The sequence below is a fragment of the Primulina eburnea genome, chromosome 10 (assembly GCF_022965805.1).
Source record: "Primulina eburnea isolate SZY01 chromosome 10, ASM2296580v1, whole genome shotgun sequence".
Taxonomy (NCBI): Eukaryota; Viridiplantae; Streptophyta; class Magnoliopsida; order Lamiales; family Gesneriaceae; genus Primulina; species Primulina eburnea.
Window position 1 is genome coordinate 31,423,195 of NC_133110.1, and position 25,785 is coordinate 31,448,979.

The 25,785-nt window shown below is 38.2% G+C and overlaps 1 long non-coding RNA gene across 2 annotated transcripts; it reads left to right on the forward strand.

Annotated features, from left to right (window-relative positions):
- Positions 1-24,442: 24,442 nt before the first annotated feature.
- On the forward strand, positions 24,443-25,489 carry LOC140803998 (uncharacterized). Of its 2 annotated transcripts, XR_012112007.1 has the most exons (4): positions 24,443-24,500; positions 24,637-24,707; positions 24,904-25,074; positions 25,238-25,489. It is a non-coding gene; the product is annotated as an uncharacterized lncRNA (long non-coding RNA). The 2 variants fall into 2 exon arrangements; XR_012112008.1 differs by lacking the exon at positions 24,904-25,074.
- Positions 25,490-25,785: the final 296 nt, after the last annotated feature.

A 25,785-nucleotide genomic window follows, 5' to 3' on the forward strand; every position in this document is an offset into this window, starting at 1 on the left:
TCAATTCTGGTTCAACTCGAATCGTACATAATCTCAGAGGCTGACAATCTGTTTCAAAAGCTAATCCAGACAAACAGCAGTCTTCTATCAAATTGGAAACTCCCATAGTCGATAAGGATAACGAACATACCTTTCGACTTAGTGCATCTGCTGCTGCATTGGACTTTCCCGGATAGTATTTAATCTCACAATCAAAGTCTTTCAATAAGTCCAGCCATATTCGCTGTCTCATATTTAATTTTGATTGTGAAAACAGATATTTCAAGCTTTTGTGATCAGAATATATTTCAAATTTTTCACCGTACAGATAATGCCGCCATATCTTCAATGCAAAGACTATGGCTGCTAATTCCAGATCATGGATTGGATAACGAGATTCATGGGGCTTCAGTTGTCTCGAGGCATAAGCAATCACATGCCCCCGCTGCATCAAAACACAACCCAATCCGCGGTGAGATTCATCACAATAAACGACAAAATCACCAGTACCTGAAGGAATCGTCAATACAGGCGCACTGGTCAATCTCTTTTTCAATTCCAGAAAACTGGATTCACAGTCTTCTGACCAAATAAATGGAGCATTTTTCTGAGTCAACTGTGTAATTGGTTTAGCAATACTCGAAAAATATTTAATGAATCGGCGATAATATTCTGCCAAACCCATAAAACTGCGAATCTCGGGTACTGATGTCGGTCTCGGCCAAGAAATCACTGTCTCAACCTTACTGGGATCAACTGATATCCCGTCTCCGGATATAATATGTCCCAAAAATATCACTTGTTTCAACCAAAACTCGCATTTCGACAGTTTAGCATATAACTTCTCCGCCCTCAAAATTATCAACACAGTTCTTAAGTGCTCAGCATGCTCCATCACATTCGTTGAATTAATCAAGATATCATCAATGAATATGATAACAAAATCATCCATATATCTCTGAAAGATGCGATTCATCAATCCCATAAATACCGCTGGTGCATTCGTCAAAGCAAATGGCATGAAAATAAATTCATAGTGTCCATACCTGGTTCTGAATACAGTCTTAGAGATATCAGAGTCCCTAACTCTCAATTGATGGTATCCAGATCTCAAGTCGATCTTGGAATACACCGAAGAACCCTGCAACTGATCAAATAAATCATCAATACGAGGCAATGGATATTTATTCTTTACCGTTGCCTTGTTCAGTTGCCTGTAGTCGATACAAAGTCTCATCGACCCATCCTTCTTTCTTACGAACAGTACTGGAGCACCCCAAGGAGATACACTCGGTCTAATATACCCCTTGGCCAGTAAATCCTCCAACTGTTCTTTCAACTCTTTCAACTCGATCGGTGCCATCCTGTATGGAGCCCTCGAAATCGGAACTGTTCCTGGCATTAACTGCTGAAGTCCATTTCTCGAATCGGAGGCAATCCAGGAATCTCATCTGGAAAGACATCAGCAAATTCACACACCACTGGCAAGTCTGCCAATGATGGGCTCGTCTTCAGTAAATCAACTGAATATACCAGGAATCCCTCCGCTCCGTTCTGCAATAGTCGAGTCATATTCATTGCAGATATCAAAGGGATTCGAGCTCGAGAACCCGTACCATAAAATTTCCACTCCTCTGCCATTTCAGGTCTGAATCGAACAATCTTGTGGAAACAATCAACTGTAGCTCGGTACTTGGTTAGCATATCGATACCGAAAATACAATCAAAATCAGATAAACCAAGCACGATACAGTCTAACTCAATCGTATGCCCATCGTACTGCAGTATACAAGATTTCACAGACTTCACTGATATCAAACCTGTTCCTAACGGGGAAGAAACAGACACTAACGCAAACAATGGCTCAATAGGTAATGCACGACTCAATGCAAACCTCTCAGAAATAAAAGTATGTGATGCACCAGTATCAATCAATACATATGCAGGATAACCAGAAATAAAATAGTTACCTGCAACTACATCGTCAGGTGCATCCTGTGCCTGCTCCTCAGTCAATGCAAACACTCAGGCATGCTGTCTCGGAGGCTGGCTCACTGTCTGGCTTCCTCCGAGCCTCTGCTGTGACTGAGTAGACGGTGCTGGCTGAAAAGAATGAACGGCAGATGGTCGTCTACCTGCCTGAGCCACTGATCCCGATGACTCAGCTGCATGTGATCCCTGGGCACTCCTCTGAGGACACACTCGGGCAAAGTGTCCCTACTGTCTACAGATACGACAACTACCAACCACTCCTCGGAACTGCTCTGTGAAATGCCTCCCTCCACAAGTGCTACAGTATGGTCCTGTATAACTCTGGCCCTGACTGATCTGTCTCGAGCCGCTTGAACTGGACGAGCTAGTTCCCGATTTCTTGAATTGCTTTCCTCTAGCCTTCAAGAAATCCTTCTTCCTGCTACCACTACCACTCTCGAATATGGGGGGTGGTTGCTGTGGTGCCAGTGCTGGAGGCACAAACAAAGCTTCTCTCTATCTCAATAAACCGGCTTCAGCTTCTTTAGCTCGGTTCAGTGCGTCGGTAAAATTGTTCGGTCTCCCAGTGTTTACCAACGTAAATATCTCCGGATTTAGGCCATTTATGAACTGGTCCGCAACAGCCTCATCATGCTCAGCTACATGGGGAGCAAATCTCAACATTGTAGAGAACTTGGCCACATAGTCCTCAATGTTTAACTGGCCCTGTCTCAAGTTTGCAAATTCGGCTCCTTTGTCCTTCCTATACGATATTGGAAAGAACCTTTGATAAAATTCAGCCTTAAACACATTCCAGGTAATGGCCGTACCTCGTTGTTCCAATGCCCGTTTGGTTGTAATCCACCAGTTTTTGGCAATGTCATGCAGCTGGTGTCCTATCAGTTTCACCCTCTTCTCATCAGTATATTCCAACTGATTCGAACATCATTTCAATATCGTCCAACCAACTCTCACACTCCACGGAATTCTCCGTACCCTTCAAAGTCGGTGGATGGAATGACTGAAATCTTTTTAACAATTTCTCCATTGGAGTGGCTGTAACGTCCATGGGAGGATTCGAGGTGCTACCCTGCTCTGGTATACGTCGGGGAGGCATGTCTGAATATCAAAAAAATTAGCAATCATATAGCAAATATGTCTCAGCCCCTTTCTGATCATCCTACCTCTGATCAAGAATCGATTCTGATCCATATTCAATAATACATATTACCATATCAAAATCAGATAATTCAGGTAAACATGTATTAAAGCAGTAAATCATGCTAGCAATCAAAAGCAGGAAAGAAAATCTCAATCTACCCCGTTCACTAGCTTCTATCTCGGTCTCAAGGATCTATCGCTCTGATAACACCTGTTGTGGGGACCCGGACGCTAATCAAGTTCTTAATCATCATTGGGACTAATTAATCAATTATAAAACAGGGTCTAAATTTTTTTTTTTTAAAATACGGAACGTAGTGAAATCAACTAATATACCACTCAGTATAAAAGAAAGTACAAGTCATGTACTGTCTACAAATCAGTAAAACTAAGGTTCAACATCTAAATATCAAGTGTCAAAACCCTATATACATCCAAGTCCGAAGTCTCCACTATATCACGATCTCTCCTCATCTCCTGGACCCTGATCATGTCCCACCTGTTGTCATGTACACATACAAACAAGACAACAGCCGGATAATTCCGGTGAGAATATAATCCCATTATAAATCAACGAAACATGCAATCATATAAACAAATATAAAGCCTGTAATCAGGTAACCATAATATGTATCACAATCTGAAACATAATCACAATTCTAAAATTCAGACTAGACTCAATCCTAGTCTAGGGATCCCGGTTTCCAGATCTGGTGTTCCTATATCGAATTCCGTAATAGAAGGAATAGTGATTTTATTTACTCGATATAACCAAATATGGTGTTCCTATATCGAATTACGATATAACCAAATATGGTGTTCCTATATCGAATTCCGTAATAGAAGAAATTCTGATTCTATTTACTCGATATAACCAAACATCCGGTGTCCTGACCTAACCGTCATAGACTGTAGCGTTATTGCTAATATACTATCTTGAAACATCGTGCAATGTGCCCGTGGCAATCCCGCCACTATCAGGCACTTCCGTCTACAAGATTTCTATACTATCTTGTGACATCGTGCAATGTGCCCGTGGCGATCCCGCCACTATCAGGCACTTCTGTCACAAGATTACTTGTCTGATACCTGTTATCAATAATTCAAGAACACAAGTACATCAGTCCAATCAATGCAAATATCAATGCGATAAAGTAAAGTATGTGATTTAGGGAAACTCAAGTCTAAACCGACTCAAGTCGATCTCCCAATACCACATTGACTTATACCTTTCTTTCGTCGGTTTCTGGCTCAGTCGAAGTCCTGAGTTCAGAGTCTGTCTGGCAATGACAATATCAATAATCTCATGTAAATATACCTTTCAAATCAATAACAATCTGATCAATCTGGATTTAATTCAAAATCAACGGTGCAACGGTACAATCTCAATATCCCCGTCAATACAACATCACCAGATAACAGTTACAATCCATAACCAATATCCAATACAATTCGTAATCCAATCGTAATTCAAATCTGTCCGGTATAACTCAATATACTCTAAAAATTCATAACAATTCCATAATCAGTATGTTTCTCAATATTTCGATTTTACGATGTCTAACATATCAAGAACATCATATATGAATTCTATTCAATTCTGACAATAGCATAAATTCAAACATGTCAAAACGTAGCAAAACTTACGTCCAGTTGTAGCCTACGTCGATAGGAGTACAGTACTGAAGTCGGATTAAAATTTGGACGGACGGATTTTACACGGTTGAAGTTTGAAGCACAAAAAGCTAAATTTCCCCGGAAACCCTCGGTCTTCTTTCTGAGGGAATTAAGTTGCATGTATATATATATATATATATACATCCACCTACATGCACAAAGGCAAGTGGCGCACCCTTCATGCAGCACGTCTCGCGCATATGCGCGACCTCAACTGGCGCATATGCGCGAGACACTAAGTCTCAGCGCGTGTTTGCATGTTGCCTCGCGCATATGCGCGCCCCTGATCGGCGCATATGCGCGAGGAATTATTCACAACTCTCGGGTTGTCTCGTGCATATGCGCGGATACACGTCGGGCATATGCGCGAGGCTCTCTGGATGTTTCGCGCATATGCACCCGGCTGGTCGCGCATATGCGCGAGAGCTCTTCCTCGCACATACATCTTTTTTACACGTTATCTCAAATCGTGTCCCGATTAATCCTTTCATAATCATATTAAATTATAATTCAATAATTACAGATTACTAGGATTAAATTTCCTGGCATTACACTCTAAATATTAACGAATATTCTATTTATTTAATTTATTTCATTTTCAACCCATATCCTCTAAATATTACCAAATACTCTATTTATTTCATTTTCAACACATATCCTCTTATTACCAAATACTTTCTTTTTTTTTAATTTTATTTAATTTTCGAATACACATACATACACATAATTAATTAATTTCATGATATATTATTTAAATAAACTTAATTAATTCGCTAAACATGACACAACTACATGTGTATTCGACTCGATATATTTAAAACAATACATTTATTTTTTCATCAAATTGAAAACAAGAGACAACATTCATCATACGGACATAAATTAGATATCAAGACAAATATAAATGACACATATGATTTAAAGAACAACACAAAAATTGACCATTAAAATTACTAATATTCCGAATTACGGTAATCCTCCCACAAATGGTCAATAAGAGCATCTCGGAGTGCATAGTGAGCAGATGTATCTTTTATTTTATGATGGCGTGCAAGAAACTCTTGAAATCGGGCATGCTCATTACGTGCCATTTCAACATCTAGTATGGGTGCCTCGCGATAATCTGTGACTGACACATTCAATTCTCTTTCATCTTCAATAATCATATTATGCAATATAATGCATGTTGTCATGATATCATGCAGCACTTGTTTGCTCCAAACTCGTGCAGGTCCAGTGATTATCGCCCACTTTGATTGCAGTACTTCAAATGCTCGTTCAACATCTTTTCTGCAAATTTCTTGTCGTGCTGCAAAATATTTATTCTTTGGACTTTGTGGATTGTGAATTGTTTGCACTAGAGTGGCCCACTTTTGATATATACCATCTGCTAAGTATTATCCCATGGTGTTTTATTTTCCTTGTATGACATATTTAGTGGCACGAGCTACCCCATTGGCCAAATTAACAAAGAGATGAGATTTTGACAACACGTTAATGTCATTGTTTGAACCTGGCAAACCAAAGTATGCATGTCGTATCCACAACTCGTAATCTACTACGACCTCCAAAATGATTGTTGGTTTTCCGCTACGAGCAGCATATTGTCCAGCCCAACTTGTTGGACAGTTTTTTCACTTCCAATGCATACAATCTAGGCTTCCCAGCATCCCCGGGAATCCACGTTGTTTTCCAATAAGGAGAATCCTTTCAATGTCTTGCATTGGGAGACCGAAGATACCAGTCACCAAACACCTCCACCACAGCCCGGAAAAATATTTTTAAACTTTCAACCGCAGTAGACTCCCTGATTTTAATATACTCATCCGTTGAATCTGCTTCCACACCGTATGCTAAGATACGCATTGCGGCTGTTATCTACGCATCTACTTTCTATACGAAGTAATTATCATGTTGTTGAATGGATCCATAATTCGCAAGAATATCCGACGAGAGATTCGAAAACGTCGCTTGAACATTGATTCATTGTACATTGGAGACTCAGAAAAATAGTCATTGTACAAGTGTTGTTCAGCGGCTAATCTGTCTCGATTAATCACAACATGGCCAGGGATCGAGGCTCGACGGTGCAAATTATGACATTCTTGGAAGTAATTGGAGACAACGGTAGCATTGTTTATGAGTTGGCTTAAAACCTTTTGTTGTTCGTCAATGTGATTTAACTCATTCTTTATGTTGGCATTGGGTTGATCTTCGTCGTCAGATGAAGACGAAGACGCGTAGAAAGAAAAACTTGAAGGACCTCCCTCATAAAAATTCATTTTTGAGCAAGATGAGTAAATTATGAAGAAGCCATTGGTCTTTAAATAAGTGATGACATTTTTTATTTTAGTTATTTTAGTTTCTTTTAAATATTATATGGAATAAAATCCAACTCATTTTTTTTGTCACGGGTTGTGTATTTCAATAAAGCCACGGGCTAAGCATTTCCACTAAAAGCATTTCAATAAAGCCACGAGCTATGCATTTCCACATTTTTTGTCACGGGCTATGCATTTCCACTAAAAGCCAACTAAGAGTTGTCTAGTTGCAGTCAGCTGTCACGTGTAGTCTAGTCACAATCAGAGACAACTCATCTGTCAGCTCTTGTCTATATAACAGCTGTCACGAGCTATGCATTTCCACTAAAAGCCAACTGAAGGGTTGTCACGTTGCAGTCAGCTGGCACGGGTGTTTAGTCGCAATCAGAGACGACTCAGCTGTCAACTCTTATCTATATACCAGTTGTCACGAGCTATGTATTTCCACTAAAAGCCAGTTGTCACGTTGCAGTCAAATTTCGAATCACAAAACAAATCAATCTAATTAATTTTAATTTTTACCATCAGATCAGATATAATTTAATTTAGACCGTTGATCCAGATTTATTATCCAAATTGTTTTGGCTATAAATTGAAGTATCATTCAAAGCAATGTCACCACTCCTAAAAATTGAATAATTATTTACGATCAAATGACTTCATCTAAACGTGGTGTTGCATTTTCAATCGAGGAGGACAAACTACTCATGGTGGCTTATCTTGATGTCTCCCAAAGTCCAATAATTGGTATAAACCAATCACGCAATATGTTATGGTCACGAGTGGCAGTTACATACAACGAACAACTCACTGGTAAATCAACAGAGCCTCGAACTATTATGGCCCTCCAATGTCGCTGGTTCAACATAAACAAAATTGTCTAAAACTTTAGTTCATGTGTTAGCTAGGTGGAACTTAGCCGTCCAAGTTGATAAGATCGGTTAATCGAATAAAGAGTGTTTAGAAGGGAGGGTTGAATAAACACTGCTCGAATTTAAAATATTCTTCGACAATATAAATTAAGTTTTGTTACAAACCGAAACTGAATATCTCGTCGCTCAATAACAATCAGTTAAACTGAATAAAACAGTTGTGGAAAACTAACAGACTGAAAGATAGAGTATCTAACTGAAAATGGTAATTGAAGTAATGACACCAAAATTTGTTTCTGGATGTTCGGAGAATTGAATAACTCCTACGTCACCCCTTCTATCACGAAGATAGGATATCCACTAAAAGACTTTGATCAAATACACGACACTGTACTGACCCACTTCAGTTTGGACTTATCACTTTGCCAAAACTGAAACTCTTAGCATACAACACTTTTATAGATCGTAACTGATCTTTAGCACAACTTAGAAAATCTATCAACGATTACAAAGTGCTATTTAAGCTCGAGAATGTAGTCTTGAATACTACTGATATGACTAATAAGCGTGAGCTTTGATTTCTGATTGTGAGTAGATAATTTTCAGCGTAACAACAAGTAGAATGAGATAACTGAAATTCGGTGTTTTTTCAGTTGCTGTCTTCGACTATTTATAGGCTCTCCTCTCAATGGTAACATTAAAGAATGTTTGAATATTCTAACCGTTGATTGACATGTCGATATATTCTGACAATCTTACACTGTTCATTCTGTAATGCGGCGTTCCACTACTAGTTGTAGGTAACTGTACTATTTGTCGGTTGTCGCTTTCAACTGATGACGTGTTCAGCTGAGAGATCAGCTGGGAGTGAATCAGTTACCGATAGTGAACTTCAGTTGTATCGAACAGTTGACTGAGTTCAACAGATGATGTGTTCAGTTGATGATCAGTTCAGTTGCTTAGTTCAGTTGGTAAGTCTTTTTGTCAAAACACCGGAATTAAGTTTCCAACAATTTCCCCCTTTATGGTGTTTGACAAAACTTAGGATAAAATATAACTGAATAACTGAACTCTTGTAGATAAAATAAGATGTAGATTCAACAGAACTCATATTCTTCATAGATACAAGAATTTAAGATTACTTCTGCTTCTGTAAAATCAGTTTAAGTCTCTTCCCCCTTTTGTCAAACAGCTCCATTTTAGAAGATAATTTTCTAACATCAATAGATAGGAGATGGACAGAGTCGGAAATATTGCTGATAGCAATAGTCATTGCAACTTGAAGCAAGTCGATTTTTCTTGAAACAAGAGATTCTACACCGTCGACTCGTTTGTTGATAGAGTCTTGAGTGGCGCAGTGAAACTGGAAAATATCCCTCTGTTTTTCTGTATATCTTCAACTGCAAAGGTCAGAGAGGTAACAGCTGCTTGTATGGCGTTTAGTTTTTCTAAGTTGAACTGATGGGAAGAGTCCAACTTCAGAGTGTGTGACAGCTGAGTGTTCTGAATCTTCGATATGGCAGTGATTATTTGTTGCATACTTTCCTGCATGTGCTGAACTTCTTCAAAAATGAGATCAAAATCTGATAAAGATGGAGGAGGAGACTTATGAGATGTTCCTGGTTCTCTTGTTGTGTGTTCAGAAATGACTAAAGCTTGTTCAGTGGAGACTGTATCAGCAACATTCTGAACTGGAACATCAGTTACAATAATTTCTCCTTGAACTGGAGATGGTGATGGTAGATTTTGATCAGCAGAAGAACTGGCTAGATGAATGGCAGATGGTGATGATACCAAAACTGGTGCCTCTAAAGAATGAATTTGAGAATCAATCGGCACATCAGTCGAAATAGCTTGGTCAGCAAATAGATCTTGCTAAACTGGTTCTTCTGAAGAGATGGTGACCTCTGGATGGATTTGATCAGCAGAGTGATCAACTGGATTAGACATAGGTTCACTCAAATTAGTATCCTGCACCACTGCTTGGATAATTTCTTCAATGTTTGCAAAAGAAAGCTCGGCTTCAGTGTACAGTTGCTGTTCAGCAGGAGATGGTTGAGGCATATCCTGAACTGAATTTTCAGTTGGAACCAAAGCCTGTTCTGAGGATGGTTTTTCAACTGTATCCTCTTCATCACTGTCTGAATTTCCTTGATGAAGAACCAACTCCTGATCCATTTCCCAAATTTTGATCTGAGATTGTAACCCAAGCAAATCGGTATCAAGCTGAGTAATTACTGCTTGATCAGCAAACGCAGTAGGATTAGTTGGAACGTAGTTGTCTTTCAATTTGCTGACAATTTGAGCCAACTTCTTTGCTCTCACCTGATCAAACAAATAAGATTTCCTTTCCATTGCCTGAGCAATTGTGGCAGCTTTCACCGGTTTTAGAACATAAGCTTCCAGTTTGATGAAGGTGTTCAGCTGAGATTTCTTCTTCAGTTGCTTGGCAAAAACTTGTGTGCGAAAAGCTGTCCAAGCATCGTAGGAATGAATTTTTGAAGCTGCATAGCTATTAACCTTTGCCCAAACAAAGTCAATGTGTGTCTGGATGGCATTGGAAGGCCTGGGCTCTTCAATCAGTTTACCCTTGCCTTTATCAATGCTCAGAATGTGAGGGATTTCCAATCCTGTTCGAGTTGATTCCACCACCTCTATAAATTTTATCCCTTTAGGTCGAGCAGGTGCCACACTGGCAGGGCGAGTGATTTGAATCAGAGGCGCTTTGGTCCTGACTGATTCCCTTTTGGCACCAACTGAAGCTTCTGGTGGAATGATTTTCAAAGGAACTGCTTCTATTGGTTGTTGAGCATCCGAAGAAATAATCATATCAATAGGAATGGATACCTCGGCAGTTGTTGATTTAACCCTTTGGGTTCTTGGTTTCTTGGCAAATTGTGGAGATGGAGTTTTCTCTGAGTCAGAAGTACTCAAAATTAATTTCCTCTTAGCCACCTTCAGTTGAGCCAAAGTTTTGGCCTTCTTCACTGATTTTGGGGATGCTTTATCAGTCCCAATCTCCTGTTTGACTTTAACTAACTGAGCAGGAGAAATTTCCAGTTTGGTTCTCAGTGGCATGGTGTTCTTCGCATTAAAAACTTTAAACCTAGATGATCTTTCTGAGTCATCAGCCACTAACCCTTTCAATTTCAGCAGATAGCTAAGTTGCACAGCAAACCCCTTTGATTGTTTAGAAGACAGGAACATATTCTTCAGAATATTAAATATGAGATGCTTCCAGTTGAATTGACGATCAGCCATAAGAACTGAAATGGCTTGAAATTTCTCCAAAGTAAGGGCAGCAAATGATCCAGCTTTTGCCAAAAGCCCTTTGGCTACAACATCAGCAAGTAACTGAACTTCATACTTCAGTTCTTTCTTTGGATCGGAGACTTTGATCTTACGTCCATCAGCAGAGAGTGCGGTTTGCATCTCTTCAATATCAGACGCCTTAACATCCGAGAGTTGTGCCAATCCATCAGCAGGTAGAGAGAAAATTTCTCCAAAGGAGTCTTCAGAAATGGTCAGAGACTGATCATTGACAGTAGAAATTATGTTTCCATCAGAGTCGACCTTACCGGTGGAATAGAAATCCTGAAGTTCTTTTGGGTAGATTTCTTGAGATGATTTACCCAAGAACGTCCGTAATCCAGCAGTCTCAAGTTTTTGAAAAACTTTCTTGACATCATCATCACCGAAAGATGGGATTGACCCAAAATTGATAGCCATGGCATTTAGAATATAAGCGGGAATTTGAGTTGCCATTTCGAACTGAGTGAATTCCTGAAAGAAAAGTTGAAGGATGAAACTTGTTCTTGCTCTCAAAAATCTGTGGATAAACGGAAAGTAAAACTGAAATGAAGCGGGGAATGGTACATATGTACGTGACTATTCAAATTCTGGACACGTGTCAGTCCATAGAAATTCTGAATTACAACGCGTGTACGTGTGCCAAATGCATGTGTATTTGAACGGTTCCAAAGGTGTCCACGTTGAAACTAATCATTTACTGAAAAACAGCATTTAATGCTTGAAAGAGAGTCACGTCGCTTGATTTTGAATATAATAGGTTTAATTAGTTAACTTATATGAGAAGATTAGTGAGACGCTCAACTGAACGATCAGTTGTCAGACTCTGTCCTTTCAGTTGAGAGCTGACTAATCAATTGCCTTCTCAGTTAACCTCTTAAAAACCAATATTCCCCCTTAATAAATGCATTAAAGAAAATGATGATAATATAAGCACGAATAATTAAGGAAATCCTGATGCTTGGTAGAGTAATCGTCATTAAAAAATTGTCCTTTCATCTTCCTCGACCTGGTCTATAAATAAGAGTTAAAGAGTTAGTCACAAGTATATCAGCAGATAATATAAAAAAAAATAGAAGGGGCAAGTAGCTCAAACGTTTCTCCATTTTCTCTGCAGGCCAGAAAATCTGCCATTGAAGACGAGGTCTTCTATGCTAGTCTTCCCTACTGGGAAGAGTTACAGGAGCTTGAGCTCCTGTACAACTCTGGAAAGGCTACCACTTTCAAGCGGCTGGCACACCTGAGAGAAGTGCGGGAGCACTTAAACATTTCTGCGAGGGTGGACGTCTTCAACGATGGTCATCTCTACCAGCTGATGCTTCGAAAGGAGCTGGAGACTCTTAATCGCATAGCTTCTTCGCACAGCTTTTGCAAGACATCTTCCTCAGCTCTAGCTGTTTGGTTGAGGATATGGATAGCTGATGTAGAAGAAAAATATGAAAATGTAGTCCTGGTCAATATTTATGGTTAAATAAATGTTTCATTTGTTTTAACGTCGTTTTTCTTGTTCCTGCACGTAATGAGCTTTGTGAGATACTATACAAACAGATGAGCTGATGAAACGCTAACTGATAGACGATAGACTGTCATCAGTTGAAGCAAAAGAAGCTTAACAAACTAACTGCTCAGAAAGAACTGATATTAGTTAAAAGTCATATGAATAAACAACTCACTGAATAATCAGTAAAAACAGTAAAGCTGACATGTGAATTACGAGTTATAAATAGCAATAACAACTAATTAGGATAAATCAATTCATCCAAGTATATTGCGAAAATGAGAAAACTTAGTCTCAGCCAGTGGTTTGGTGAAGATATCAGCCGCTTGCTGCTCAGTTGATATGTATTCCAATCTGATGTTCTTCTTCAGGGCATGATCTCTGATGAAGTGATGTCTGACATCTATGTGCTTAGTCCTGGAGTGAAGAACTGGATTATAGGTAATAGCAAATGTGCTTGTGTTGTCACAGAATATAGGAGATTCCTTTGCATCAACACCATAATCTTTCAGTTGCTGCTGAATCCAGAGCAATTGAGCACAGCAGCTTCCAGCAGCAAGATATTCTGCTTCAGTTGTGGAAGTTGCTATGGATGTTTGCTTCTTACTAAACCAAGATATCAGTCTGTCTCCAAGAAACTGACATGATCCACTTGTACTTTTTCGATCAAGTTTGCATCCTGCATAATCTGCATCTGAATATCAAACTAAATTGAAAGATGAATCATTAGAATACCATAATCCAACATTTTGTGTGCCCTTAAGATATTTCAAAATACGCTTGGCAGCAGTAAAATGTGATTGCATAGGATTTGCTTGAAATCTAGCACACATGCATACAACAAATACAATATCAGGACGACTGGCAGTTAGGTACAATAATGAACCTATTAAACCTCTGTAAAGTGTCGTCTCAACTGATATTCCCCCTTGATCAGTGTCTAATTTAACTGATGAGCTCATGGGAGTGCTTGCAGCTGAACATGATTCCATACCAAATTTTTTCAGCAATTCCTTAGTGTATTTAGTTTGACTGATAAAAGTTCCTGAATCCAGTTGTTTCACTTGTAAACCAAGAAAGAATGTCAGTTCACCCATCATGCTCATTTCGAACTTATCCTGCATTAACTTAGCAAATTTCTCGCATAATTTGGGGTTATTTGACCCAAAAATAATGTCATCAACATAAATTTGAACGAGTAGAATATGATCATTCTTGGAAAATTTGAACAAGGTCTTATCAACTGATCCAACCGAAAAATCGTGATCAGTTAGAAATTTTGAAAGAGTTTTGTACCAAGCTCTTGGAGCTTGTTTAAGACTATATAAGGCTTTATTCAAATGATATACATGATCAGAAAGGTGATGATTGATAAAACATGGAGGTTTTTCAACGTAGACTTCTTCCTGCAACTGGCCATTCAGAAATGCACTCTTCACATCCATTTCATAGACTTTGAAGTTTTTGAATGAAGCATAGGCGAGAAATATCCTGATTGCCTCCAGTCTTGCAACTGGTGCATATGTCTCATCATAATCAATTCCTTCTTCCTGCCTATAGCCTTGTGCTACTAGCCTTGCTTTGTTATGCACAACTGGACCATCTTCGTTCAGTTTGTTCATGTACACCCATTTTGTACCTATAACAGTTTTCGAAATTGGTCTTGGAACTAAGTTCCAGACATTGTTATGGATAAACTGATTTAGCTATTATTGCATTGCATTTATCCAGTTTGGATCAGCAAGAGCTTCATCAGTCTTTTTGGGTTCTAGTTGTGATACGAAAGCTGAATGAATAAATAGATTGAGCATCTGATTTCTTGTTCTTACTGGATCTGATGGTTTACCTATTACCAACTCTGGAGGATGTGATTTCTTCCATCTGAGTTCAGCATTTATTGCTTCTGAATCAGCAACTGCTTCTGTGGGTAACTGAACATTTTCAGTTTCAGTTGGAGCAGTTTCAGTTGGTAACTGAATGTCATTTGGTTGCTCTATTAACTGATCATTAGGAACAGCTTTTGGTTGATCCAATACTTCTGGTTCGGGTGTTTGGAGGTTGCTTTGATTGAGACGTCTTCTTCATTATCATCATCCAAGCTTATATCTGTAAATCTATCAGCTAGCTCAACTTGATCAGTTGGCTTATCAGTTAGTACAGTTTCATCAAAAACAACATGAATAGATTCCTCAACATTTAAAGTATTTTTGTTGAAGACTCTATAAGCTTTACTCACTGAAAAATAACCAAGAAATATTCCCTATGCAGAATTAGCATTAAAGGCTTTTAAATTAGTTTTACCATTGACAAGTATAAAACATCTGCAGCCAAATATTTTAAAGTAGGAAACCACACTTTTTCTTCCATGCCAAATCTCATAAGGTGTTTTCATATGATTCTTATTAATCATTGATCTGTTTTGAGTGTAACACACAGTGTTCACTGCCTCTGCCCAAAACCTTTGAGAGATACCAGAATCAGCAAGCATTGTTCTAGCAGCCTCTTTGAGGGTCCGATTTCTCCTTTCAGCTACACCATTTTGCTGAGGAGTTCTAGCTGCTGAGAGCTCATGCTTAATTCCGGCATTCTCTAAATAATTTGAAAGAATTTGATTGATAAACTCAGTTCCTCGATCAGATCTGATTCTATCAATTCCAACTGATTTTTCATTTAATAATCTTTTGAAAAGCTTAATCAGTTGAGTAGCAGTTTGGTCTTTGGACTTGAGAAATATAACCCAAGTGAATCTTGAAAAATCATCTACAACCACCAAAGTGTATTTCATTCCCCCTAAGCTCATGACTGGTATTGGACCAAATATATCCATATGTAACAGCTCTAAGCATCGGGAAGAAGATTTACGACCCTTGTTCTTAAAAGAAGATTTGATTTTTTTACCAAACTGACATGCTGAGCAAATTTTGTCTTTGATAAAATCCATTTTGGGCAGTCTAGTAACAAGATCGTGGTTACTCAAATATGCAATAGACTTGAAATTCAGGTGGTTTAATCTCTTATGCCACAACCAGTTTTTAGAAGATTTTGAAGCAATAAAACATACTGGTGCATAAGGTTGATCATTCCAACTGACTTTGTAAGTGTTTCCACACCTTTTGCCAGTTAGGATGATCTCTTCAGTTGAGTTTTTTACTGAACAAGAATTTTTGTCAAACTGAACTGAGAATCCATTATCGCATAACTGACTGATACTGATCAGATTATACATAAGATTCTCAACTATAATACATCATTAATGGTGAAGTTACCATGGATAAGCTTACCCTTACCCACAGTTTTACCTTTAGAATTATCTCCAAAACTGATGTTTGTTCCAGTGTATTTGACCAGTTGAGATAATAAATTTGAATCTTCTGTCATGTGGCGTGAACATCCACTATCCAAGTACCATGTAGATTCAATGCTTGTACCTGTTACCTGCAATCACATACAAGATAAGATTCTGGTACCCCTTTTTCCATTTGGGTCCAAAGTTGATTAGTCCTTTAGGAATCCAGACTTGGATCAGTCTAACTGACCGTCCAGTTGCTGTATTCCAGATGGTCTTTCCCTGTTTGTGTGTGCTTGATGTATAGTGTGCAGGAGATACAACATGTGATTTGCCCTTTTTTCAACTGATTGTTCAGCCAGTATTTTTTCTAAACAGGCTTACTGTTGTAGTAATTTGAGTAGTCATTCGAGTAATTTTTGCTGAAAGTTTTTGGTTGCTGACTTCGAGAGTCAGTCACAACATTTGGGTATAACCAATTCCACATCTTTTGCCCTTGTTCATACTTTGAGTTTGCTGTTCAATCAGTTTACTCGGCTCAGCTTGTTCTTGTACCATAACTGATTTTACAAAGTGAATGTATTTCCCTTTGTTTATATTCAGTTTTGGCTGAGTATCATTGGAAGACAAATCATCTTTACTACAGAATCCTAAACAAGTTTTATCAGTAACTTATTTCTGAGAATTCTGTATATCAGTTAAAGCATCAGACGATTTGTTCTAAGCCTGAATAAGCTCAGTGTGCTTTGAATTTTCAAGCAACAACTTTTGAATCATTAATTGATCCCTGCTTCTTTCATTTCTGAGCTCAGCAATTTCCCTTTTCAAACTCAACATATCAACTGATTCATCCGTTTTTGTTTTATCGTCTTTGGTATCATTTTGCTTCGCTCTGGCTTTTTCAAACGATAATGCAAGCTTTTGATAATCATTAACCATGTCATGCAATGTCGAAATAAGTTCTTCTCTGGTAAAATCAGTTGAACTAAAATCAAATACCTGTTGACTGCTGGACTCTAGTTCTGTATCAGCAACCATCAGACATTTTACTTCTTCTTCATTGTCGCTAGAACTGCATGAAGTTTCTGGTTCTGATTCCTCGCTGTCAGTGTCTGCCCATTTGGCTTTGCTATCTTCAGCTAGGAGTACTTCATGTTTCTTTCTGTAAGGCTTCTTGTCTCCTTAGATCTCCTCTTGTGCTCATACACTTTCTTCTTTCTTTCAGTTGAAACTTGACTGTCCTTCTTAGGCTTGGGACAGTCAGCAATAAAATGACCTGGTTTGCCACAGTTGTAGCAAGCATTTGACTCTTCTCTGGAATTGTTTCTTTGGTAGTGCTTCTGAAAATTCCCTTAATTTTTCCTCATGAATCTTCCAAACTTCTTAATGAACAATGACATGGCATCATTGCTTAGTTGATCAGTAGATTTCTCAACTGAACCAGTTGGTTCTATTCTTACAGCAGTTAAGGCAGTAGTAGCTGCTGGGGTAGATGGTTCTCCCTCTCGAGTTTGCAGTTCAAACGCATATTCTTTCAAGTCAGCGAATAGGTCATGGACAACTTTGTTCAGATCTTTAGACTCCCTCATTGCCATGGTTTTCACATCCCATTCCTAGGGAAGACCTCTGATTATTTTCAATGCAACTTCTTTGTTTGAATACATCTTTCCAAGTGCATTTAGTTCATTGATGATGCAACTGGTTCTTTCGTCATATTCATGCATTGTTTCTCCAACTTTCATTCTGATGTTGTCGAACTTCTGAACGGCAACAGAAAGTTTGTTTTCTTTGGTTTGTTCGTTGCCTTCGCAAAGCTGAATTAACTTCTCCCAAATCTCTTTGGATGTCTTGCACATCTTGATTTTACTGAACGTTACTTTGTCCAGTCTTTTGTACAATATGTCCTTTACTACATTATCTAGATTTGCTTTCCTCTTGTCCTCAGTAGTCCACTCATCTCTAGGCTTTTCAATTCTGTGCGGTGCCCCATCTGTGATTGCAACTGCTGTATTGGCTTTCAAAATCTTCATGGGTCCGTCAGTTATAACGTACCACATGTCATCATCTTGTGCAGCTAGATGAGCCTGCATCCTGATCTTCCAATCGTCAAAGTCTTCTCTTGAGAACATAGGAATCTTGTTGAATGAAGACATAGTGAACAATTTAAGTATAGATAATCTTTGATAGGATATGACTCGCTCTGATACCACTTGATAGGATCGGTTAATCGAATAAAGAGTGTTTAGAAGGGGGGTTGAATAAACACTGCTCGAATTTAAAATATTCTTCGACAATATAAATTCAGTTTTGTTACAAACGGAAACTGAATATCCCGTTGATCAATAACAATCAGTTAAACTGAATAAAACAGTTGCGGAAAACTAACTGACTGAAAGATAGAGTATCTAACTGAAAATGGTAACTGAATTAATGACACCACAATTTGTTTTTGGATGTTCGGAGAATTGAATAAATCCTACGTCACCCCTTCTATCACGAAGATAGGATATTCACTAAAAGACTTTGATCAAATACAAGACACTGTACTGACCCACTTCAGTTTGGACTTATCACTTTGCCAAAACTGAAACTCTTAGCATACAACACTTTTATAGATCGTAACTGATCTTTAGCACAACTTAGAAAATCTATCAACGATTACAAAGTGCTATTTAAGCTCGAGAATGTAGTCTTGAATACTACTGATATGACTAATAAGCGTGAGCTTTGATTTTTGATTGTGAGTAGATATTTTGCAGCGTAACAACAAGTAGAATGAGATAACTGAAAGTCGGTGTTTTTTCAGTTGCTGTCTTCGACTATTTATAGGCTCTCCTCTCAAAGGTAACATTAAAGAATGTTTGAATATTCTAACCGTTGATTGCCACGTCGATATATTCTGACAATCGTACACTGTTCATTCTATAATGCGGCGTTCCACTACTAGTTGCAGGTAAATGTACTATTTGTCAGTTGTCGCTTTCAACTGATGACGTGTTCAGTTGAGAGATCAGCTGGTAGAGAATCAGTTGCCGAGAGTGAACTTCAGTTGTATCGAACAGTTGACTGAGTTCAGCAGATGACGTGTTCAGTTGATGATCAGTTCAATTGCTTAGTTCAGTTGGTAAGTCTTTTTGTCAAAACACCGGAATTAAGTTTCCAACACAAGTGGTGCTTTTGAGAAAGACATTGTGAGTAATTAATTTTATTTATCATATTTCTGTGAAATTATATTTTTTACATTCTGTAACTAAGATACAATTCATACCTTTTTATAGTTGGATCTAGCAAAAGCTTTATTTAAGCAATCAACTGGGTCGACTTGGCGGTTGGATCATGTATGGTCTTTACTTAAGGACCAAGAGAAGTTTAGGTTATCAAACGCTATTTTACCTAATTTCATACCAAACCACGGGGGTATCGACTCATCCCAGTCTGACTATTCTCCCAACACTAAATCACCGACACCCGATTCTCCAGGGCTATCTGGGTTTGCTATAAACCTAGATGAAGATAATCCGTCAGGAGGGTTTTCTGAGCGTCCAATTGGCATAAAAAAGGCCAAAGCCAAAAGAAAAGATACTGAAGAACACTTGAAGGACATCTCCACCATTGCTAAATGTACTGAGAAAATGGTGGCTGTGATTGAGAATGCTGAGTTACATAGACAACAGCTCATTGATATTGAGAAACAAAGGAATGCGATAATGGATTTTAAGGAAGAAAATAAAATACTAAGGATGAACCCTATGTGGGTTTATGAATCAGTCCGTGCATACTTGATAAAAGAACAACAAAAAATTTTGCAGAAAAGAATGGATACGGGGATGGCTCTAACGGGACTTCTACACCGTTTGGGGAGTTCCTCGGAGGAACTTCACCATCCGAGTCCGACCTTCCACCGTACTAATTTACTCTCATGATTGCAATGAACTAAAAATATGTTTATCTTTATTTGGGTGTGTGTGTGTGTTTTTTTTTTAATGTTGATATGTCACTTTGGGTATTGTCTACGTTTTTATGTCTAAAAATATCACATGTTTATCAATTTAAATTGAGTTGACAGTATGTGTTTGTAATAAATTGTGTTATGTATTTATTTGTCATTAAATTGTTCATTAGTTCAATTTGGTAACTATTATAAATAGTAAATTATGTCTAATTCATTAAAAAATTAAAACAATGTTTAATCAACAAGGTCGACCCAAAAGCAAAAAGTGTCGATCCTTTCTTCTATTTTGTAATTATTTCTCACTCCTTTTCAATCCTCTATATGAACAATGATACTTCATAAATAGGGGATAACTGTGGCATACTATAAAATGGAGGAAACAAATAGAGCACGGTTGGAGAAAATTTCATCCTCCATAATGGAGGATTCTTCCATTATGGAGGACGGTTGGAGATGCCCTTAGAAGACTAATATATTGGGGACAATTTGACCATGGAAAATGAGATGAGTAACAGTGTTGTGTTTGTTCTAATTTGCTCTTAATCGTCTGATTATATTTGTCTCATATGATTCGGTTCTGTTATGATAAGTCAAAAATAATAAGTTTTGAAAGTTTGTTAAAGAGATGCTTTAAAAATTAAGTTCTATATGTATCTTTGGAAATCGATCGACCCCCACATGCTGAGTGTTTCTCAAAACACTCACCTCTTACAACTTTCAGATAAGAATGAAGAGCAAATGAATAAGGAGGAACAAGAAGCTTTCTGGGGATGGTGATCGAATGAAAAGAACGAGAATCAAGCATTTACAAATTCTTTTTGTATTTCGCTTCCACATTTTTGATGTAATCCGTTGTCATTGTAAAAAAAATATTTTTTTACAATGAAAAAGACTGGTTTTGGTCATTTGCTACGAGACTTAATTGTTTTTAAGTAATTGTTAAACAATGTCGGATGTCACCGATGCCTCGATTTCGAGGCGTGACATTTAAGTGGTATCAAAGCCGCTAGATTCATAATCCCGCTGATATTTTGACAGACAAAATTTGACGAAGGCAAAAGCCTGGTGCATTACTAAACAAACTCTCATCCTTCCAAAATTCTTCAAGATATTCAAATCATATCTCCTTCAATCATTTTGTAAATTCTTAGTATCGAAAAATTCCACGACAACTTTATTTCCATTTTTGTGCCTTTCTATCCTTTGTTATTGTTCTGAAATTTTCCCTCAATTTATGTTAGGAAATGGCTTCTCCACGAACCAGTGCTCAAGCTGCCCTTCGCATGCGATAGCTTGCTATTGACAATCAAACTAGATAAATCGCGACATTGAAGGCTCAACTCGCTAGGGAGAAACAGGAGCTTATAGAGATCAAGAACATACTCGAGACGGACGTGCATCAACTCACTCATTCTTGTACCAACGGATTCAGTCCGTATCGAGCACCTAGCTACAATGAACAGGGACTAGAAAGAGTGGAGACTGCGAGGTACGGTGCTACTCGTTCTCGTCAGCGTCAAGAAGAGTTCAACAACAAGCAAGAACGATTCATCTCCAAACTTCATAGCACCATGGATAGGCTTCAAGACCAGAATAATTATTTTCATTTGGTGGTAGAAAATATGGAAGAGGAGGAGGAAGCACCGATGGAAGTGGTCAACGATGATAGAGATACTGACGATGGAGATATGATATACTAGGCTAGTCTGAGATTATGATTGTAATAAAAATATGTTTTGAAAAGCACCAAGTGTAATAACTTATTTATGAATAAAAACATTATTATTAGCCTTAAATTGTCGCTTTACATAGCAAATTTTAGGAGAATTTTATCAACCTGTCAATAAAATTCATTTCTTTTAACCTTTATAGGAAAACAAACATGGACCCTCAAATCATTATAGCCGAACTCCAAAAACAACTTCAAGCAAAAGAAGCAAAAACAGAAACAGAAACGCTGAAGATGAAAAATGACAAGCTTGAGAGGGATAATTATCAATTAGATGGAAATAATAAATGCATGGATAATGACATTTACGAGGCACACGAAGAAGCAAGGAAATTACGAGAGGACGTTAGACGCTACACCGCCTACCATCAAGAATCAGAATGGCAACAAGAGATCACCAAACGAGATTTGAACAAAGAGCAAGATAGGATTTTTACGCTCCAGATTCGGGATGACAGTCGTCTCAAAACGTAACGCTACCTCTAAGAACAAATCAAAGAGCATGAAGTCAATGAAAATGTGAACAGTCCACGATTCAATAGCTGCAAGAGGGAGTGGAACATTGACAAATCACAACGCTCTCTTGGAACATCACATCAATCAACTTCAAAATGATAAGATAAATATGGGAGATCTCATGGGCGAACTTGAAGAAGACCAAGGAGGAAATCCCATGGAAGAAGAAATTGACGGAGCTGTAGGTGATGGTGAAGTACTGGACGATTCAAATGATTCCTAGGATAAGTATTGATTGTATTTAGGTCAATTAGGTTAATCATTTTGATATTAAAAGACTGAGTGTATGCATTTCAAAAAAAAATAATGAAAGTATTTATTTGATTATGTATTTTTTCAAACAAATTAATAAAATACATGTTTATAGGAAATCACAGGCAGACCACCCAGAAACAACTGTAACCCTCATGGAGTTAATCAAAACGAAAACAAAAATCCACCATCACCACCGAGGGTGAATCTCAGTCGAGAAGACATAATGGCAATAGCTACTATAGTAGCCGCCACACTGCAAGGAATTGTGAACCCAATTGCCAATGTCATCTAGCCACCGCCAGAACCACAACCTCGTGGCATCAAGTATCACTATGAATTCCTCCGAAGGAATCGAGTCCCAACCTTTGATGGGAATCCTGATCCAGAAGTCAGTTATAACTGGCTTAAGAATGTTGAAACCCAACTTCATTTGTTGGAAATACCTGAAGAGCTTAAAGTGAAAGTGGTGAATCTGTTTTTGGAGGATCGGAAACGAAAGTGGTGGGAGACAATATCGCCATCATTGGCTGAGGTTGAGCAAATCTCATGGAAATCTTCCGAAGGGAATTTTTGAAACAATATTACCAGGCAGAATTTTGTCTACAAAAGCTAAGTATATTTGAAAACTTTAAACAAACATCGGGCACGACAGTAATTAAATACACATATATGTTCAATGATCTTGGAACCTATGTTCCAACAATCATGTAAGATGAAACTCTGAAAATGCACCATTTCAAGAAAGGGCTGAACAACCGAATTCAATATGCTTTGGCCATATTCAGACCAAAAGATTTTGCAGATTTAATGAGCGCAGCTATGAGCACAGAAACAGACATCAGGCATCGGGAAGAAGAAAATGAGAACAAGGGGCCCTTCATCTACCAGTCTGCTCAAGGTGGCCCCAAGTTCAAAAGACCAAATCAATCAAGTGGTCCTTCAAAGAGAACCTTTAACAATGTTGTCAACAAGGAAGGAAAATGGTGCTCTACTTGTCAGCAGAATCACATTGGGGAATGTTATAGGAAAACAGGCGCTTGTTTCAAATGTGGAAAAATAAGACATCATATTAAAGATTGTCCTGTAAACAAAGATAAAGGGACTGGACTCAGCAAACCAAATGAAAACAAGACTAACGCTCTAGTATATGCTATAACCCAGGAAGAAGCTGATAACGCCAACAATGTCATGGCAGGTACAGTTTTACTCAGTAAAATGCATGTTTATGCCTTATTTGATTGTGGTGCTACACGCTCATTTGTGTCTAGAAGATTTGCTAAAAAGATGAAACTTGAGCATGAAACTCTTACTGAACCATTAAGAGTTGCAAAACCTGCTAGCAAAACTATTGAGACCCATAAGGTATATCGGAACTATAAAATTTGCATTGGTAAACAGAACTTTAAGGCAGAATTGATTCAACTCAATATGATTGAGTTCGACATCATTCTTGGAATGGACAGGTTAGCTAAACACTATTCCATGTGTGAGGCCCAATAAACTAGGCCCAACCCATTTCTATTTTATTTAACCCATTTGATAGAAGAAGGATATCGGATCACTCAAAATTCAGAAGGAAGCTTTCCCCTGCCTTGCACCTCGTTGCTTCTCTCCTGTTCCTACAGCCATCGAGCAACGCCGCCAGCAGCCGGATTTTTTAGTGCAGTAGATTAGAAATCTTCTCCCTCCTTCTATTAACTTCTTTCCTGCCATGAATCGGTAGAAATCAGAGCTCCATCCTTCGCGTTCGGGCAGCAGCTATGTTTCGTTCTTTGTCCGATTTGGTGAGCTTCTAGCTTCAATTTTTCTTCTTGATATGTGGGTTTGTTTAGCAAGGAGTAGAAGCCCTTTATAATTCCCTGTTTTCAGCCGATTTCCAGCTAATTTTCAGCTAGGTTTCAGGCGTGTGAATAGTGTTTCCGGCGAGCCACCTTCGCAAGATCACCTTTGTGCATTTTAGCCTTGATTTTTGAGGTATTAAGCTTGGAATTTCATATTCTAAACAGGCTTTGTTGGCTGCCCGGAATTCGAATTTTAACCGCTTCGAATTAATTTTTTTTAGTCAGTTGGAATGTATTATATTGATAGAGATAGCGAATTTATATTGTAGATTATATCGTTGGATGAGTTTCATCAGGAAGTCCTTAAGAAATTATTCTGGTATTGTAAGTTGTAGTTGAGGTACAGTCAAACCTATATCATTATGACGCTTATATTGGCGTATAAGAATATTTGATGGATGTTGTTTGCTATTATGTGTCTCGAATGTTCATTCTGTTGCATTCATGCATAAATTGTGTTGGCATAACATATTGAGCCTTGACTCCTTTGACGGTGATTTATGTTGATTATGTTGAGATATATTGAGTCATCGGAGAGACGAGTGAGTTAGGATTAGCCACATTCCCAGATGACAGCTAGGGACGAGCAACTTAGCTACTCGCATTCTCGATACTACGTGCATGGACGAGCGACGATTTGATACTGTATTCCTGGTACAGGTGGCCACTGTTACTGTTGATGATGGTATTCTTTTGGACTCCATTTGGTATCCATTATTCCATTGTTACCATTCATGCATCGCATGCCATTGCAATTACTTGGTATTATTATATGTCTTTTATATACGTCTTGATTTTACTTGTTTTGTCGTACTGGGGTCCGACCCCTATTTTCTTTTTATGTTGTGGTTGTTTTTGATGCCGTAGCAGGTCATTCCAGGGGATTTGACGCGTCTGGTGGAGCGTCAGCGAGTGGTACCCAGTAGTCAGTTGGTTTGTGTCAGAAGTCTCAGATATTTATATGTTATACTGGGTTGATACATTTGCCAGGGAGATGTCCTGTGTAGCTGTATGATGATGTTTTTATGTTGTTTTGGATTTTATCTGTGGTCTGTTACGTCTAGTTCTGGCCAGTGCTGCTATAGGATATTTATTTGGGTTGATTGTGAACTTGATGTTATTTTCGAGCGTATATTGTTGTTGTGTTTTGAAATTTTTGGGATGTCCTACTTACGGGGAGGTAATGCGAAATTTCTGTAGGCCCAAATGAACGTTTTAAACTCGTTTTCACTGTTTACATCATTTAATCCTTGTTGTTTTGTAATTAAATATTAATTAAGTGCACGGGCCCTTACACCATGGTAGACTGCCAAAAGAAAAATGTTAAACTTCAAACTCCGACTCAAAAGGAAATCATATACCATGGAAAGTCCAAGGAACGAAAATCTTTGATATCTGTCTCTCAAACCTGGAAGGCC